This window comes from Mastigoproctus giganteus, chromosome 8, assembly GCF_048544385.1.
Source record: "Mastigoproctus giganteus isolate SK-2022 chromosome 8, ASM4854438v1, whole genome shotgun sequence".
NCBI lineage: Eukaryota > Metazoa > Arthropoda > Arachnida > Uropygi > Thelyphonidae > Mastigoproctus > Mastigoproctus giganteus.
Window position 1 is genome coordinate 20783219 of NC_143582.1, and position 19043 is coordinate 20802261.

At 36.8% G+C, this 19043-nt stretch overlaps 1 protein-coding gene across 1 annotated transcript in view; it reads left to right on the forward strand.

Moving 5' to 3' along the window:
* The first annotated feature begins 2357 nt into the window (after positions 1 to 2357).
* LOC150081321 (1-acyl-sn-glycerol-3-phosphate acyltransferase gamma-like) overlaps positions 2358 to 19043 on the forward strand; it is a 159210-nt gene continuing 142524 nt past the window's right edge. Inside the window, exon 1 of the mRNA XM_090380165.1 lies at positions 2358 to 2439. The gene's annotated coding sequence lies outside the window, so the exon portion shown is untranslated. The remainder of the gene's footprint in view (positions 2440 to 19043) is intronic.

Here is a 19043-nt window from a genome sequence, read left to right on the forward strand (position 1 = left end):
TGGAAGTGAAACTTGGGCACTCACCAAAAGAATGGAAGAGAAGCTGAGAACTACACAGCGAAGAATGGAACGAATTATATTGGGAATCAGACTGTTAGATATAAGAAGAGAAACACATGGATTAGACAGCAAACTCAGATAAACGACATTCTTATCAAAACTAAAGAACTAAAATGGTCTTGAGCAGGACACATAGCTCGAAGACATTATGACAGATGGACTAAGAGAATAACAGAATGGTACCCAAGAGGAGCTAGAAGAAAACGTGGAAGACAGTGACGGAGATGGACAGATGAAATTCATGAGTTTGCGGATAGTAAATGGATGGCCATTGCACAAAACAGAAGGAAATGGAAAGTTGCTGGAGAGGCCTTCATCCTGCAGTGGATTGAAAATGGCTGATGATGATTAAGGAAGTTGCTGAGGTGGGGTGGCAGCACCGATGATGAAATTATGCATTAAGGGCAACTGGAGATGCACACCCGGTAATAAATTGGCAGCATATCAGTAAGAATAAAAATCAATTTTCAGCACTACATATGTGGTTGGCTTTTACTACTTTGTTAAAATACTGTACTATTTTAATACTGAATTAGAGAGGATTTTCTTACAAAATAAATAAATAAATAAATTCCCCTTTACACTTTGGAACCTAAGCATCTAACAACTGCATCAGAATTACAGTGACAAAAGTAAAAAAAATATTAGAATGACTGGTTGGTTGGGTTTTATTGGAGCATTAGCAACTAAGGCTATAATGCGCCATATTAGAATGACAGTCTTTGCTTACCCAGATACTTGAACAACAAGAGTCCCATTTATATAGAAACAAACTGATGGAAACAAGAATATACATAATAAGGAAATAAGTATATATGAAACTGCTCCGACATGATGTCACATTACCAGTCTATACTGTGATGTCAAAGTCAATGGAAGAATTAGTATTAGCCATATAGTGCAAGGAAGTCACAGGCTTCTGCTGCACAGGAAAAAAAAAAAAAAAAAAAATGAGAAAATACAAACTATGCGTGTCCCTCCAAAGTAAGCATACTGGTCCTCTGTCTCAATGGAAAAGTTGGGACGACAATATGTAAATTATAAATATGTGATTTTCAGCTCATAAAAAAGTTGCAGATATAGCTGTTTGTTTGCTTCCATTTTATTTACGTGTACCCCAGGGACTCACATCTGGTGAGTATGGGCTTGGCCCACCCAGGGTCCTGAAATGGATATCACCATTCTTCTATTTCTTGGTGATTTCTTTCTACTTTTGACACACTCTCTCTCTCTCTCTCAGGGTAACAAGGGATTTTTTTTTTTTTTTTTTTTTTGGCTGGTGTGGTATAGGGGCTCACATCTGGTGAGTATGGGCTTGGCACACCCAGGGTCCTGAGCTGGATATCATCATTCTTCCCTTTCTTGGTGATTCCTTTCTACTTCTCTCTCTCTCAGGGTAATAGGGAAATTTTTTTTTTTTGGCTGGTGCAGCATAAGCTTCAGGCTTCCTTGAACCATATGGCTAATAATAATAATAAGCTTCAGACTTCCTTGCACCATGTAGCTAATAATAAAATACCTTTGCAGTCCCTTAATCTTCCGCTTCTACACACAACGTTGCACACGAACAGATGTTCAATCATACGTTACGTGCAAGTGTCAGTGCTAACTATAATTTCATCAAATAATTTTAACTCTACAACACACAGTTTACAAATTTTATATCGAAGGTGAAAGATTAGACACAACAAATAAATAATATACTGATGTGTGTTTAGGGCTTTAGCCACAGGCTGCGAGGCTATATGTGTATTTAAATAATATAACACATTGAGATACAACAATTCTTACGTGTGGATAACTTTTAGGCATATGCAACATAAATGAAGCGGGTAAATTAATTGCTAATTCAAGGTATATTAACTTACCATGGAAAATCACATCGGACTCAAATAAATTTTACCATATCATTGCAAGTTTCAGTAGAATCGAAAGTTGTGTATGTTCATTGAAGAAGTACATCTGATGTGAAATTGTTGAGCGAATTGTCAAATACCTGTTATACGAGGTATGTACCTTCAAAATATGTCTAATTAATAAAAATCACCATAAAATTTCAAGGTAAAAACATTCTCCCAGTTATTGATAATAAACAAGCACCCCATACTTCTGCTATTGATGGGTTGTTGCGTCATATCACGTGATTTATGATGCACTTTGCTGCAAGTCAAACGTGCAGTGATTTTCCTCTAAATAACGTGCCTGTAATTCTCGCTCTACGTATCGTATTAAGTTTATTTGAGATATCTGATAAAAATGAATTATATTTGATTTAAAAAAATATATGCAGCACCGATTCTTCATGACAAATGCTCATGGTGAGAGAGACATCTTGTGGCATTTTAATTTGACAGTAGAAGGAATACTACGTTATTTTCGGTAATTTTTCCTGTTTTGTTTCAAATTTCTAGTCTTAGATTAAATTATATGATGCTTAGTGTATTGCACTTCGTTAACTATGCGTTCCCTAAGTTCATCATAGTTTTCGTTATTTTCTGCTTAAATAATTATGGGATTGCAACAAGTGCAAACATGCGATGTACAAAAAAAGTTAAAATGCATACCTGGTTCAAATTTTATCATGCTGTTGCAATGAAGTATACCTCGGGGTTGATTTTTAAAAACGGGAAACAGTTACAGTTTAGGTAAGATAACGAGGTTGCGTATTATTTAGTTATAAAAAATATAAACAGTGTTTAGATTCAGTTATGTATAACGTGTAAATTTTTCCATATTTCCTTCCTGTTGCTTTTGGTTTGTTTCTTCTAATTTGCTGTTGATTTGTATTTCAATTTTTTTCCCTTTCAATTTGTATTTAAATTTTTTTTGCGGGTTAAAATGTACGTGATAATTTTCACGATCATGTGTGGCTGTTGTGTTCATATCTTAGGTAGCGATATAGATTAAATCGCAATTTATATATATCAAAAGACAACCAATATGCCTATTTTCATACTGAAAATGAATGTGAGATTTCTTACTGAGTATAGTTTGTATTCGGCGTATAAGTCGACTATAAAGCACTAAAATTTTAGGGCGACTAGCATGCCGGGTATACAATACTAAACTTGAATTAATGCACATGCTGAAGGTTAGACCTACATGAATTAATGCCAATATATTAATTAAAACACCTTTTAAAACCCAAGAATATATTACATGAAAATATTTAATGGCATTCGTCGGGTGTTGTTTTAAGTTTACTTATTGAGTCCCCTTTTTTGGTGGAAGAGTGGTTATAATCATAGCCCTCCAAGACAGGGTGCGAAAAGACCAGTTTGAATGCTGGTAATGAGGTGAGGAACCTTTGAGCTTTTTTCATGGCTAAGTTAGCCTGCCTTGAGAAAGGACAATATGATTTCTTTTCATCCAGCAAGCCAAACCAGAGAACGCCTCAATTCACAGACATGATGAAGCATGGATGTATGAAGTGCTTGTTCTGATAACCCAAAATTGAAGTGTTTGTTTTACTTTTGAAGACTGGCATTTCCTTGTAGCAAAGACACTTTCATATTGCACTGTTTACAAAGAAACCAATATTTGTAATGCAGTACTAAAACTGGCAACAAGGAATTTTTTTTTTTTTATGAAAACCCCAAACACGAAAGGTATTAGAACCTATAGTACTTCGTACTGTGCATGGGCTGAAAGTTGAGAAGATGAAAGAAGAATAACAGAAAAAAGATTAACATTAGACTTAAGTTTCTGTAGATTGTAATTTTCAGAAAATATGTGAAGGGAGGTTATTCCAGAAAATGGAAGTTGAAGGAATAAATGAGTTTGAAGTTGGACAGTAAAAGGTGCTGACTGATTGTGGCATGTATTTGAACTGGTTTAGAAGAGAAAGGAGGAACTATAGAAACCAATTTAAAAGAATAGTGCCCATGGAAGCATTTATAGAAAAGGCATGCAGCAGAAATAGAACATCTATGAGACAGTGAAGAGACTCTGGAATGGCTCAATTACAAAATCAAAGGACCCACCCCCATGTATACAGATTTTGGTTTTGTGGCCTTGTATTGAGGTTTAATTCAGTAAGTTCAACAAATCGATTCACCTTTGGTTTTTAGTTCATATAATGAGGTTTTGTGTTGTTTTTTTCCTGATATGGATGTTACCATTTGGAAGGAAATGTATACATGTACCACTTTCCTTACTTTTTGTTCAATAGTTTAATATGCAGTTTAATCAAATGCCACAATGTAAACTTTAAAAAGAATGAGCAGGAATAACTGAATTAAAAAGTACACATTAGCTTTTAATGCAGACTTTACTGTAATACGCCATTGTGTGAGATGCATAAGATCACTGTAAAAGAATGAGGGTGACTTATTGTTTTTTTTATTTAATTTTTGTGAGAACCCCAAACACGAGAGTTATTAGAACCTATAGAACTTAGTACTGTGCATGGGTTGAAGGTTGAGGAGATGAAAGAAGATAGTCGTTGGCATTAGACTTACATTTCTGTTGATTGTAATTTTCAGGAAATATGTATGAAGGAAGGTTGTTCCAGAAAACACATTGACTGCTTTGGAAGAGAGAGAGAGAGTGGGAAATTCAGAAAGAATTCAGATTAAAGAAGCCAATCTAAATTAGAAAACAGTCCTCCAATAAATCCGCAAAAGCCTTGCTAACGTGCAAGTGACCAACACAAGTTCCAGTCAATATCTGGAAAATTAAAATCCCTCATTAAAAGACATTCTGATTTATTGGCCCATTCTATTTTTCTGCACAACTGTTCATTGTACTCATCAGAGTCATTAGGCCTATAACATACTCCTACTCTCATTTTCCCTTTCCCAGTGTTTGTCACACCAAACAGACTCACATTGCACTGTCCACCCATGCCAACTGGATGCATTTCCTTAGATTTTATTTCTTAACTAACAGCATAACCCTTCCTACCTGTCTGTCCTGAATTTGGGGAATACAATGTCCCGACACTGTATTCCCCAATTCTAATTTTGCACTGTTCATTTCTGTGTGACACCATGTCTCTGATATCCCAGCAATATCTGCCTTTGATGTCTTGATCAGCACTTCACATTCATCAAATTTTATTTATATAGGGTGTTTCAGTTAAACGTTTCAGAACTTCTAAGAGGGGTAGGGTACATCCTGACAACTCGAAATCATATAGCAATGTGGGGTCGGAAATGCTTTCCTGAAGCGGTGTTGTACACAGAAGCACCATAAAAAGAAAAGAGACCGTAAGTGAGAAATCGTTTTAATTATACATGAAAAGAAGCAAAAGGTACATGGATTAAAGTAAGTGTTTGAAGTTTCTTTCACGGGCTACAATGCACGCCTCACATCTCCGACGCATGGACATCCGAACATTTTGGAATACTCCAGGCGAATTTCGAATTTCTTCGGCAGCTACTGCGATTCTTGCAACCAGCTCCTCAGCATTGTCAACAGGGGTGTCATAAACTAGCGATTTCATATGACCCCAGAAATAAAAATCAAGACATGATAGGTCGGGTGACCGAGCAGGCCAACGCACAGGACCACCACGTCTGATCCACTGTTGACCACATGTGACATCCAGGTAGTTACGAACATCTCCGCTATAATGGGCAGGGACTCCATCGTGTTGGAACCACATTGTCTGTTGCGTCGATGCAGAAATCTGTTCATCTCTCAAAAGTTGTGGCAATACTTGCTGCAGAAAGATCAAGTAGATAGGTCCGGTTAGACGACACGGTAACAGGTAAGGTCCGATGAGGTGATCTCCCATAATACCGGCCCATACATTGACCGAAAATCGAATCTGTGCTGCACGACATTGTATTGCATGCGGGTTCTCGACCGCCCAGATATGGTCGTTATGCGTGTTGAAAATTCCTTCCCTTGTGAAGGATGCCTCATCGGAAAACAACACTTCAGCAGGAAAAAGGGGATTTGTAGCACATTTTCCAAGGTACCACTGTGCGAAAGCAATACGAGGTTGAAGAAACTTCGAACACTTACTTTAATCCATGTACCTTTTGCTTCTTTTCATGTATTATTAAAACGATTTCTCACTTACGGTCTCTTTTCTTTTTATGGTGCTTCTGTGTACAACACCGCTTCAGGAAAGCATTTCCGACCCCACATTGCTATATGATTTCGAGTTGTCAGGATACACCCTACCCCTCTTAGAAGTTCTGAAACGTTTAACTGAAACACCCTGTATACTCCTAGCATTGGTGTACACGCAACTATACATGCACCTGTTCTTACTCTTAGTTACTCAAACACAGCCTATGTATTTACTTGTTTCATGACCCCCAGCAATTTCTGAAATCCCCAGCAACTGGCTTTCCAGGCTGCTGCTCATTCCAATAGAAGCATTCAAGAATCATTTCCACCTCTGCCTGCAGCTACTGTTAATCTATTAATCTTTGAATCCCCCCAAGCTAGCAGTTTTACCCACCTAACATTGCCTTGATAGCATCAGCAAATATTCTTGCACCCCTTCTATTTAAGTGTATCCCATCTCTGTAGTAGCAATCTCTCCTGTTAACAAGCACAGACCATGCTGAAAAAAAATGCTATCCCATGAGCCTTGCACAATCTCTTCAGGGCCAAATTGATTGACAAGGCTTTCATCATATACTCCCTCCTATCGTGTCTGGGCAGAATTGCACACACTCAAATTTAACCCTAACTCACGACTTAGTGCCAATGTGTGCAACAATATCACCTTTTGTGCCCTTAAAAGATATCTGCCCTACGTCATCAAATTTTGCTCCTGGCAGGCATACCCTGGTCCTATTCCACCTATCCTTTTTGCTTAATATATTCCTCGTTTCCGTGACAGTGGTGTCACCGACAATAACTAGTTCCTGTGGGACCAGCGCATTGTGCTTGGAGATTGGCGCTGTGTTTCCTGATGCACAGGTGTGAGCTCTGGCATTGAGTTAGGCAGCTGTGAGCTTGATTTGCCCCTCATATTAATTTCTTCAAGGGCATTTACCCTACACCTCAAAATCTCTCATAGACACCCATCAGAACGCTGAGTTGGTGCCTAATTTTTTCAGTCTCTGCATCTAACACACACACAAAGACATCCTCCTTGGCTAGATCATGTCCTGTTCTAAACAGGTCTGCAAACATTCATATTTCGCCCATTGTTTTAGACTGAGCCACAGCACTCTGGCTATTCTGTGAACACTGCTTTGCTGATCTAGTCTGGGACACTATTCCATTAAGTATAATTTAATTAACAATGAACTTTAAGATTAATAAATTTTACTGATTAATTGATAATACTATAGTAATCTAACAGATTTCTAATACAGTGCTGTTTTTTGCTATCTAGTTTTATGTTAACCTTACGCTATTCCGTATCATATAACAATGGCAGCAAGTTATGAACATAAAATCTACGGACACTAAGTATTAACTTTTAAAATCGCTATCTAATTTCAAAAATAAACCACGGAGCTTGGCTAGAATTATAAAGCTACTTATAGAAAATAATTTAGTATAACAATTAAGTCAATAAAATGATTAAATATAAATGAAAGCTTAGCATTCATTGGAGTTGCAAAAATCTTGGTCAACATGGTAATAACCTCATACCCCAGATCATTAAAATTAGCATTAGTAGAGGCATATGATGCAAGAAAGCAAGCTTTATATAGCATCAGACAAAAAAAAAAAAAAAACAAAACTTCCCATTTCATCCATCCATTTGCTCCAAATGTTTGTCTAGTTCTGCCTTGAATTTATTTAAGCTGTCAACTTCTACAGCAACAGATGAAAGTTTGTTCCAGCAATCAGCCACCTGCTGGCTAAAGGAAAATTTCCGCACATCTATTCTGCAACTGTCTTTCCTCAATTTGAATTTGTCCCCTCGGGTGATTAATCTTTGCAAGAGGAAGAATTCCATCGGCATTGAGCTTGCTCAAACCATTCAAGGCCTTATACATCTCAATCAGATAATCTCACAAGTGCTTAGTCTTCAGACACTAACTTGCAAAACTTAAGCCTTTCTTCTTAAGAGCAACCCATTGTTCCATTCACTAATCTTGTTGCTTTTCTCTGTACTCGTTCCAGCAGCTCTACATCCTTCTAAAATGAGGACCTGTATACAGTACTCAGATCTGTGTACAGGTACTCCAGACTTGTATACAGTACTCAAGATGTGGCCTGACCATTGCCTTATACAAGGGGATAATCACCTCCTTATCCCTGCTAGAAAAATTCCTGTATGTTATTGACAAGACACCATGAGCTACTCTGGTAGCCTGTCTGCACTGTTCAGAAAACTTCATACTGACTGCACAATTAAGCCCAGGTGCTTTTCCACCCTCAGTGTAGTACCACACAGTTGATATGTTACTCTGGGGTTACTGCTACCCATATGCCTCCGTAGCCAGGTGGGAAGGAGCAGCAGTGCGTAGCACACGCTTCTTGATTAGACCGGGGTTCGAGCCCGTCACCACCAAATACGGAACATGCGGAAAGGTCAGGGAATGACCACCGCACCGGAGCAATATGGCCTTAGTTGCTAATGCTCCTAAAAACCAAATAACAACAACAACAGCTACCCATATGCAGTACTTTTCATTTGTCAATGTAAGCTTCTGTTCCCACTTCTCAGCCCATCTGCTCAATTTTTCTAGATCCTGTTGCAGTAGCATACTGTCATTAAAAACCGTGCCCATCTTTGTATCGTCTGCAAACTTTGACATTAAGCCTGATATACCTTCATTGATATCATTAATAAATACAGAAAACAACAATGGACCCAACACTGAATGCTGGGGTACTCCACTAATAATATTAGTCCAAGAAGAGCCTTGGCCATTGATTAACACTCTCTGGCTTCTCCCACTCAATGATCCTTTTATCCATAGCAGCAAAATTTTCCCCAATGCCACACTGCTCGAATTTGAACGGCAGTCTTCCATGTTCAAAAGTATCAAAAGTCTTCCTAAGATCCAAGTATATGATATCAAAATTATTCTTTGCGACCACATCATAGTATCCAATCAAATTGGTCAGACAAGACTTCTCCTTAACAAACCCATGCTGTGTACGAATTATAACTGAAGTCTTGTCTAGATGATCTTGAGTGCTTCTTTAACCAGTGAATCTGTTAATTTCCCTGAATAAAAGTTAAACTAACAGATCTGTAATTACTGGTCACTCTTTGATCCTTCTTTGTGATTTGGAGTCACAATTGCATATCTCCAGTTCATAGGTACCGCCACTGAGTCCAATGAAGCTTTCATTATTATGGCTAAGGGTTTGCTTACTTCGTTTGCTGCCTCCTTTAATATAACTGGATAGATCCCATCCACCCCAGGTGCCTTTTATGTTTAACTTCAACAATTTCTCCTCCACTTTGTTCTCAGTTATTACAAAATCATTAAGCACCCTGTTACAGTTTGATAAACTTGTGGCATTTTCCTACCTGAATAACTCTTTGTGTGAATGTAGATGCAAAATACTCGTTCAGTTTGTTAGCTATCTGAGCAGGATCATCAACAGTTGAACCATCGATATCAAGTGGACCAATCTGATTCATCTCCTTCTTTCTAGCAATTACATAAGTAAAGAACTCTGTTGTTTTTCTTTGCATTCTTCACCAAAGATTTATATCTACCATAGGCTTCTGTGTCAACTGTTAATTTATATGTATCCCATGCATTTTTCCTTCTCTGCCACATCTCTCATTAGTTCATCTGACATCCATTTAGGCCTAAAGTTTGAACAGTATTCTTAGTTGGTATGAAAAGGCTAGTATCTTCCAAGCTTAATTCTTTGAATGCTTCTCATTTAAAATTTGCTGTTGGTAACAGCATCATTTGGTCCCACTGTATAGAATTTAAAAACTGTCTTAGACCACCTGTAGTCACCTTTACCAAAGCAAAAACCCTTCCCTTTACCCCTGATGGTAGTTACCTCTTTGAGTAAATCCCACATCAGCATACTGTGATCACTGCCAGTTAGTGGTTTCTTTATCTGCAGATTCTTAATGCATGAAGAATCACCACTGATAATCAGATCAAGATTATTACTCCATTTAGTTGCCTCCCGAATATGCTGCTGTAGAAAACAAGCATCCAATAAATCCACAAAGACCTTGCTAGTGTTGAGTGACTAACCCACAATTTCCAGTCAATATCTGGGAAATAAAAATCCACAATTATAAGAAAATCTGATTTACTGGCCCACTCTATTTCCCTGTACAGTTGTTCATTATACTAATCAGAGTCATTGGGCCTATAACACACTCCTGCTCTCAACTTGGTTTTCCCAGTGCTTATGTCACACCAAACTGAGGCAACACTGCACTGTCCACCCATGTCAACTGGCTGCACTTTTTTAGGTTTTGTGTTTCTTAACTAATAGCATAACCCTCCTCCCTTATCCTTTCTGTACACATTTTACTCCCCAAATTCCAATTTGCATTCCTTATATCTCTGTGACACCATGTCTCTGATATCTCAACAATATCTGCCCTTGATATTTTGGCCAACGCCTGAAATTTATCAAATTTATATACCAAACTCCTAGCATTGGTCTGTCTTATGCTTAGCTATCCTAACACAGCCCATGTATTTTCTTGTTCCACGATGACTCCCAGCAGTCTCTGAAAACCCTTGCACCTTGTTTTCCAGACTGCTGCTTATTCCGATAGAAGCAGTGCAAAAATCACTTTAACCTCTGCCAGCGGTTACTGTTAATCTATTAGTTCGTGCATCCCCTCAAGCTAGCAGTTTTCTGACCCACCAAACACTGCCTTGATAGCATTGGCAAATATTCTTGTACCCTTTCTATTTAAGTGTATCCTGTCGCTGTACAAGCAGTCTCTCCTGTTAACATGCACAGACCAGGCTGAGAAAAATTCTGTTAAATGAGCCTTGCACAATCTCTCTATGGCTGAATTGATCGACAAGGCTCGCATCATATACTCCCTCCTATAGTATCTGGGCAGAATTGCAACACTTTCATATTCACTCCTAACTCATGGCTTTTTTTTCAACATTGACCTGTACTTGTTAAGTAATTCTGCCATTTTTCTACTCTTAAGGTTGGATAGTTCTACCTGTATTCTAATTTAATTTCATGAAATTTTCCTAAATGCATTTCCGAAACTCCCAAACATTGTGCACCCATTTTTGCACAGTAGTGTGTAGTTTCTTTATAAGTAGAACCTGATTTCAATAATTCACCAATAGCACTAGTTACCCAAAAAACCCAATATTCTGACCAGGGTGAACTCTGCGCCACCCCTGCACTTTCTATATTGAAATTTGTTGATATCCAGCTCAAGATGGGAAACAAATTGCTGTCATCTAATTATATATCATCTGATTATTATTATTATTAGCCTTATGCCCTAACTTCAACCTTTTTCAAAGTAATTATGAAATCTTTTAACTGCCAGCTCTTAATCTATTTCAGATCTTTCCACTTGATGAATTATCCTTAGTATGATTTATTTGAGTGGCAAGTCCAGAGGAGGATCTCTTACCTGACATCACTCATTTTTAGTGCAGATTCTCCGGAAAAGTTTAAAGAAATTTAATCTCCTGCTTTAGGTACTTCAAAGGCATTTGATTGTGATTGGCATAAAAGCTTTCTAAGTAAACTCCCATTTCTGTGTTCTGTTGTTTCCTTTCGGATGGGCAATTTCCTTTCTGATTGCTCACTACATTTGTATGATAGTAGATGGCTTTCTGTCTTCTAGCCTCTCATGTAACGCCATATTTAACCTCAAGGCTTTATTCTTTGATCTCTCCCACTTCTCTATTAGTAAGGGTGCTGGTTGTTATTGAAAGTTTTAGGGTGCAACAGCAGATAAAGGCCGTTATATCAATGATGGGAAATCCTGTTTATGCTTTTGTAGGTAATAGTACACTACACTTCACACTTTGATAAACCTTGCTCTGAATAAACAGCCAGATATATTCTAATAACCATCACCAGTTACTTAAATATTAATTTGTAGGATCGTTCTATGGTGGGGGAAGGAGGTAGAACATAAATCCTTTTAAAACTTAGTCTTGTCTTATTTCTCACGAAAAACAATCACTATACTTATGCCCATCTTTAATGACATCTAGACTTAGACAAGAACTTATTTCTTCACTTGGATTAACACATTAACTGCCACAATGTTAAAGAAAAATTGAATGTGGGATCACCACATTTTTTGTTATTTTGGTGCCTGTCTGTATGCTTAACCACTCATATGATGAAAATGGAAAAGCAGTTTTTCTTATTTTTTGTGAGATCCATTCTGAGAAGACTGAATTGTTAAAAATGACTTTTTTAGCCATGAGATGCATGCTGCTTTTATATTTATGCCATTCAGTTCTCCAATTTATGAGTTCGTGAAGTTGCATGATATAATATAAATAGTAGTTGTTAACCTATGAAGAAAAACAGTGCAGTTGTAGTGAGAGATAATATTCAAACTCCCCATGATACATACATGAAATGTCCATGTATAATATGACCAGTGAGAGCCTTAAGCCATGCCTCAGAGTGCAAACTGACAAACAGTAAGCGTTTTTTTTTTTTTTTTTTTTTTTTATGGGAATCAAAAAAAAAAAAAATATATATATATATATATATATATATATATATACAAAGGGTACTAGGAAAGTTTTGCAATACAGCTTTGTTTATTTAATTTTTTCAAAGTAATTTCCTCTACATTCAATACACCTCTCCATCCTCCGAAACCAATCTTTAAACCAGTTCTGCCAAGTTTCACTAGGGAGTAAAGCACACTCGTTGTCCCAAGCCCGTAGAAGGTCCTCATCACTGGAAAACCGCCTCCCTTTTAGCTTCATTTTCACATGCGGGAACAGTGCAAAGTCGCAGGGAGCAAGGTCTGGCTGTAGGGAGGGTGCTCGAGAAGTTTCAGTCCTGTCGTGGTCAAATATTCGGTGCAGGCTTTGGCGCGGTGAGCTGGAGCATTTTCGTGATGGAGGTACCAGGTGTCCATTCTTGACTTTGGCCGCAGGTTCTTCATAGATCCAATGACTTTAGGCAGGCATTGTTCAGTATACCACTTAGCTGTGACTGTCTTCTGCGTGTCCAAAACGACACGTTCCACAATTCCACTCGATTTGAAAAATACAGCTATCATTTTCTTCTTTACAGATCGGGATTTTCTGACAATTACGGGTGTGTCGTCATCATCAAAGACCCAAACTTTGTTTTGAGCCTTGGTCGGCAGATCGTAATAGTACAGCCAAGTCTCGTCACCTGTCACGATGTTGTTCACATACCGAGATTGTCCCTTATCAAACTTTTTTAACATCTCCCGGCACCAAGTCACACGTCGTGTCATCTGCTCTTCAGTCAGTTGATGCGGCACCCAGAAAGAACAAAGTTTCTTCACGTGCAAATGATCTTGCAGAATCGAACGAATTGCTGGTGCATTTAGGCCCAAAGTATCCTCTATCTGTTGGTAGGTCACTCGCCTGTTTTCGTCAAGCATAGGCGCCTCCGTAGCCAGGTGGGAAGGAGCAGCAGTGCATAGCACACGCTTCTTGATTAGACCGGGGTTCGAGCCCGTCGCCACCAAATATGAAGGATGCGGAAAGGTCAGGGAATGACCACCGCATATCCCGGAGCAATATGGCCTTAGTTGCTAATGCTCCTAAAAACCAAACAACAAACAAACATCGTCAAGCATTTTCCTCACAGCAGTAACGTTTTCCTCCGTAACTGACGTTCGTGGCCTTCCCGGCCTCTCAGAATCCTCCAGAGTGAAATTTCCCCTTTGGAATTCTCTATATCACCTGAATATCGTTGTACGATGTGGACAATCATCATCTAGTGTAAGAGTCATTTCTTCTAAGCACTGGTCTATGGTTAAACCACGCACGAAATTATACCGCAAAACTGTCCTTATCTCATTTCGTGACCACGATGCCATCGCAAGCACTTTACACTCTCACTACTAATGAATAACTGAGCCCATCGACTTGGCGCGGCGGCTACTATGCACGTATGAACATGTCTCAACATGCAGCAACAAGCAGCTTCCTGTGATTCATTGTTGCGTCATATTGCAAAACTTTCCTAGTACCCTTTGTATATAAAAAGTAATAACATGTGGACAAAAGTTTTTTTACAATAATATGACTGGGTAACACCATTGTTATTTAAAAATTTTTCAGGCAAAAGTTTACATGAATACAACCATAATTTGAGTATGTAGTTGATATTAAGTTTATCTTATCAAATATAATAAGGAAACAAACTCCGTAAACTCTCCAGAAGTGATGCTTGTTGTCTTCAATGAAGATAATTTAAGCTTAATTATCTATTATATAGTTTCATGTAAATGTAAGGTAAAATCATATTTAGATTCCCCAGCCCATATAATACATTGCACATTGTTGTCTCAGAGAGCTGAAGCAGATTTGAGTATACAATATGAAAGTTAAATCTTGAGACCTGTCAAACTGAAAAGGCTGTAGCACTAATGTTGTCTCACATTGGTTAATGAGTTAATTTCTGACCTTTCTTGGCATAAGAAATATTTCTTTCCTTGTGCCCAAAAAACTAACTCATCTTCTTTCATTCCCAGAATTATTTTTCTTTTGAGCAACTGTCAACACTGAGTAAACTCCCACTGTACAAATTTCAAATCTGCAGTACCTAGGAATATTGTTTCAACAATTTTTTGTTCTTAATATTGTCATTAAAAAATATAATGAAATAAATTTCTGAACTTTATACAGATAATTTTCACTTTCAAATAACTGTACAAATTTCAAATCTGCATTATCTAGGAATATTGTTTCAACAAACTTTTGTGCTTGATATTGCCATTAATAAAATAAAATAAATACCCAAACTCTATCCAGAAGAGAACAATAGTTAATTGTTGATTCTACTGCACTTCCTGTTACAGAGACATCGTATTTCTACTGTATGCTTTTTTCAGAATATTTTCATAAGTACTTGTATCTTAATTTTACCACTACCTTCAAAATCATTCCAGGTGTGCATGTGTATCAACCAGCTGGCAAACATTCATAATTTAACTCCAGACTTCCTAAAACCAAAACTTCCTCCTTGCCATTTATTCCCTATCCCTTCTTGTTCTCTGAAATAACTTTTCTTCATAAAATATGGATTTTATAAAGGAAAGTTTCCTTCATAAAATCTATATTTTAAGAACCTCACTATTATAATCTGTGGAAAAATTAGTTCAGCATCAACAAGTTTGATCTGACTTCTGTAACCTCAACCTATGCAAAGCAGTGAAAGAATTCAACTATTTCGTTTGAAGTTACTGTGAAAATACTTCAGACTGGTATTCTTAAATAATATTTAATTATTTAAGGTAATTATTTATTATTAAATATTAATATATACATAAATTATATATATTAATTATTTATTATTAAATATTAATATATACATAAATTATATATATTAATTATTTATTATTAAATAAATATTATTAGGTTGATCAAAAAATTATGTAGGTTATTTCAGTAAAAATTGTTTTTGTAATTGAAGTTGCTTAGTCTGCAGACCAACTCATTGATTTACTGCAACAAATTTTTTTTTCCCATCTATGATGAAATTTAAGGTAGGATTGAAATAATTTATTTGCTATTTTGTTAATTATTTTTCTTGTTTCTTCATTCTTTCAGTATTTAAATTGTTTATCTTCATTTCAAGCATATCTCTTAATGATTATGCCTTTGTCAGAAAAATCTATGCTAGACATTCCAAAAATTAAATGCTGACTTAAAATACTGATATAAGCAAACTCATCAAAACATATGATGATAAACTTTCCAAAGTGCAAAGTCAGAATATTCTGCCATAGTTAACAAGACTTCACTGCAAAGAGCAAATCAATTTTTTATCCTAGTTAAATTTTTTAACTAGGATAAGTACTGCTTGTAATAATACCCTACACATTTCTCTTAATCTGTATTTTTCAGTTAATCTACATTCTGTTAAAAAAATTTCTAGTTGATTGCTTTTAAAGCAATCAACTAGAAGTGTATGTAATTTTATTAAATCAGCACCATTTTCTACTAATACATCAGGAGAAAGTGAGACATTACTCTTACTAAATATCACATGATTTTTTATTATTAATAATAAAAGAAATAACACTATTTCAATACCTGCATTGAAATAATACCCCACTTCTTTACTTGATTAAAACAAAGTTTCATTCACTTTTGAATTGAGAGAGAGAGAGAGAGAGAGAGAGAGAGAGAGAGAGAGTGTGTGTGTGTGTGTCAGAAGTAGAAGGGAATCACCAAGAAAGAGAATGGTGATAACTAGCTTAGGACCCTGGGTGTGCCAAGCCCATACTCACCAATTGTGAGCCCTTGGGATATTTAAATCATATTGTAGTACTATGCTTTCTGGATATTTTGGAAAAGATTTTTAGAGTAACTAAAAATATCATCTGTTAATATTATTGAAATTCTATTAGAAGAAAAAACTGTTATTGAATACAATAATTCTTTTGCTATAGAAATAAGATAAGTCTAATAGTAACATTTACTAATTGTAAATTATGAGGTAACACTTCTCCATACATCCACGAGAAATAAAAGCTTTAATTATTAATAACTGAGATTAATATTAGTATAATATGCAATAATTGATACCAACCATACATTACAATTCTAACCTTAGAACCGTCATCAGTGGTGGGAAATGATAAAATGACAAATCAATTACATATAGTAACTGTCAAAATAACGGCACCCCAAATAACAGAACATTCCAGCTAACGGCACATTGAGATCAAATGTTTACGTACAGCATAGATGTCTTGCAGTGCCGAAAAATGAAAATGGCAAGTCACGTGATTACTGTATTTGTTTACGCTTGCCATTTCGAAAGTGAATTCTGCAGATAACATGGATTATGCCTCTGTTTTACATTTATTTTAAATTAAAAACCTGTCACTAATGCTCCTAATGTTAATAAACTTCATACATAGAAGAAATGAACAACAATAGTAAAGCTTAGTGACAAACTTGATATAATCCAAACTATTACATTAGGGTCACCTGATGTGATTCCCTAAATCATATACCCCTGTGTATTGTGTCTTTAAATTGTGTGTGTTCTCTGGTCAATTTGCCTATTTTGCTGGATGGAAAACCCCAGTTTCTGGGCGCAGAAAAACTTGCTGTCTATGCCTGAGACAGACTAACTGAGCCACGCAGTGAAAAAGCCCATAAAAGTTCCTCGCATCATCGACGAGATTCTGGCCTTTTCCACCCAGTGCGGGGAAGATGGTGACGATACTACTGTGCCACCGTGCAGACAAAACTTGATATAATAAAGAAAATAGAATGGGGCGTAGGTAGGAGTGTATTAATGGTAGAATATAACATTTCTGTATTATATATATATTAAAAATAAAACTTTCTAGATAATGGAAAAATCAAAATAATGGCACCCTGAATCCCCAAAGGATGCCGTTATTTTGAAAGGTGTATTAGGAGAATATAAAGAAAACAGCATAGAATGTCCAGTATTGCAACTGCACCTTGGGATAAAGAGTGGCCGCTAGGTTATTCAAGGTAAGAAAATTAATTTCCTTGCTTGTCCAGCAAGGAAATGAAAAATAAATTGTAAATTAGCAAAATAATGGATATCATGTGGTATCAGAATGGCAATTTTTGTTAGTAGCTTATTTTAGACTGTTACTAACTTAATATAATGTATCTTAAATTTACATTTTCACTTAATGCTTTAGTCAAATCCCCAAACAGTCATTTCCAGACTGTTTTTCTAGGGGTGGGGGGTAGGCACCAGTTTTTTTTTTTTTTTTTATGAGTGAGGTTAAGAAGATGAAAGAAGATATTTGTTGACATTGGACTTGAACTTCTGTAGATTGTAATTTTCAGGAAATACGTATGAAGGAAGTTTGTTCCAGAAAACGGCAGTTGAATGAATAAATGAGGAAGATGAAAAGTTGGTTCTGTGGGTTTGAAGTTGGACAGTAAATGGATGTTGGCTGGTGGCGGCACGTGTTCGGACTGTTTTGAAAGAGAGAGAACGGGAATTATAGAAGCCAATTCAGAAGAACAGTGCCAATGGAAGTATCTGTAGAAGAGGCATGCAGCAGAAACAGTACATCAATGAGACAGCGAGTGGAGAGACTCTGTTAGAGATGAATCATTAATTAACCTAACTGCCCTTTTCTGAATGGAATCAAGAAGCCTGAGAGAGGTTTTGGGGTCACCACCCCAGATGTGAGAACAATATTCCATGGTAGGACGGATTTGTGATTTATACAGAGTGAGCAGCTGTTTGGAAGAAAAGTAATGCTGAGAGCGAAAGAGACAACCAAGTTTTTTAGATGCAGAGGAAGCAATATTTGTAATGTGCTTGTGCCAAGAGAGATTAGAAGTCAGGGTAATCCACAAAAGAGATATATCATTTTGCCTAGAAATTGGAGTGTCACCAAAGATAAGCATAGGAGCAGAAGAATCCTTTTTGCGAGGTAGAAGACAAGACTGAGTTTTAGAAGGATTGAGATCAACTAAGTTGTCTTTGCTCCACTGGAGAATTACCTGGAGATCGACATTTAAGGAATTGGTAGCGGATATTCGAGAAGTTGAAGTTGATTGAGCAGGGCAAGGTTTCTCAAAATGGAAAGTGAAATGCAATGTGCTATCATTGGCAAAACTATCGATAGGATTTCCAGTCAATGGAAGAAGGTCATTAATATACAAGAGGTAAAGAGTGGGGGAAAGAACTGAACCTTAGGGTACACTGGCATTAGTGGAGAAGTTAGAGGACAGAGAGCCATCTACCATCACCCTCAGTGAGCGATCAGAGAGAAAACTGGATAACCAATTACTAAAAACAGTTGGCAAACCATAAGATGGAAGCTTGTTTAGAAGACCTTTTATACCAAACACGATCAAAAGCCTTTGAGATGCAAAGAGCAACTACTTGTGTTTCACCGAATCTTTCCATTGAATTAGTCCATAAATGGGTAACATAAGCCAGAATAT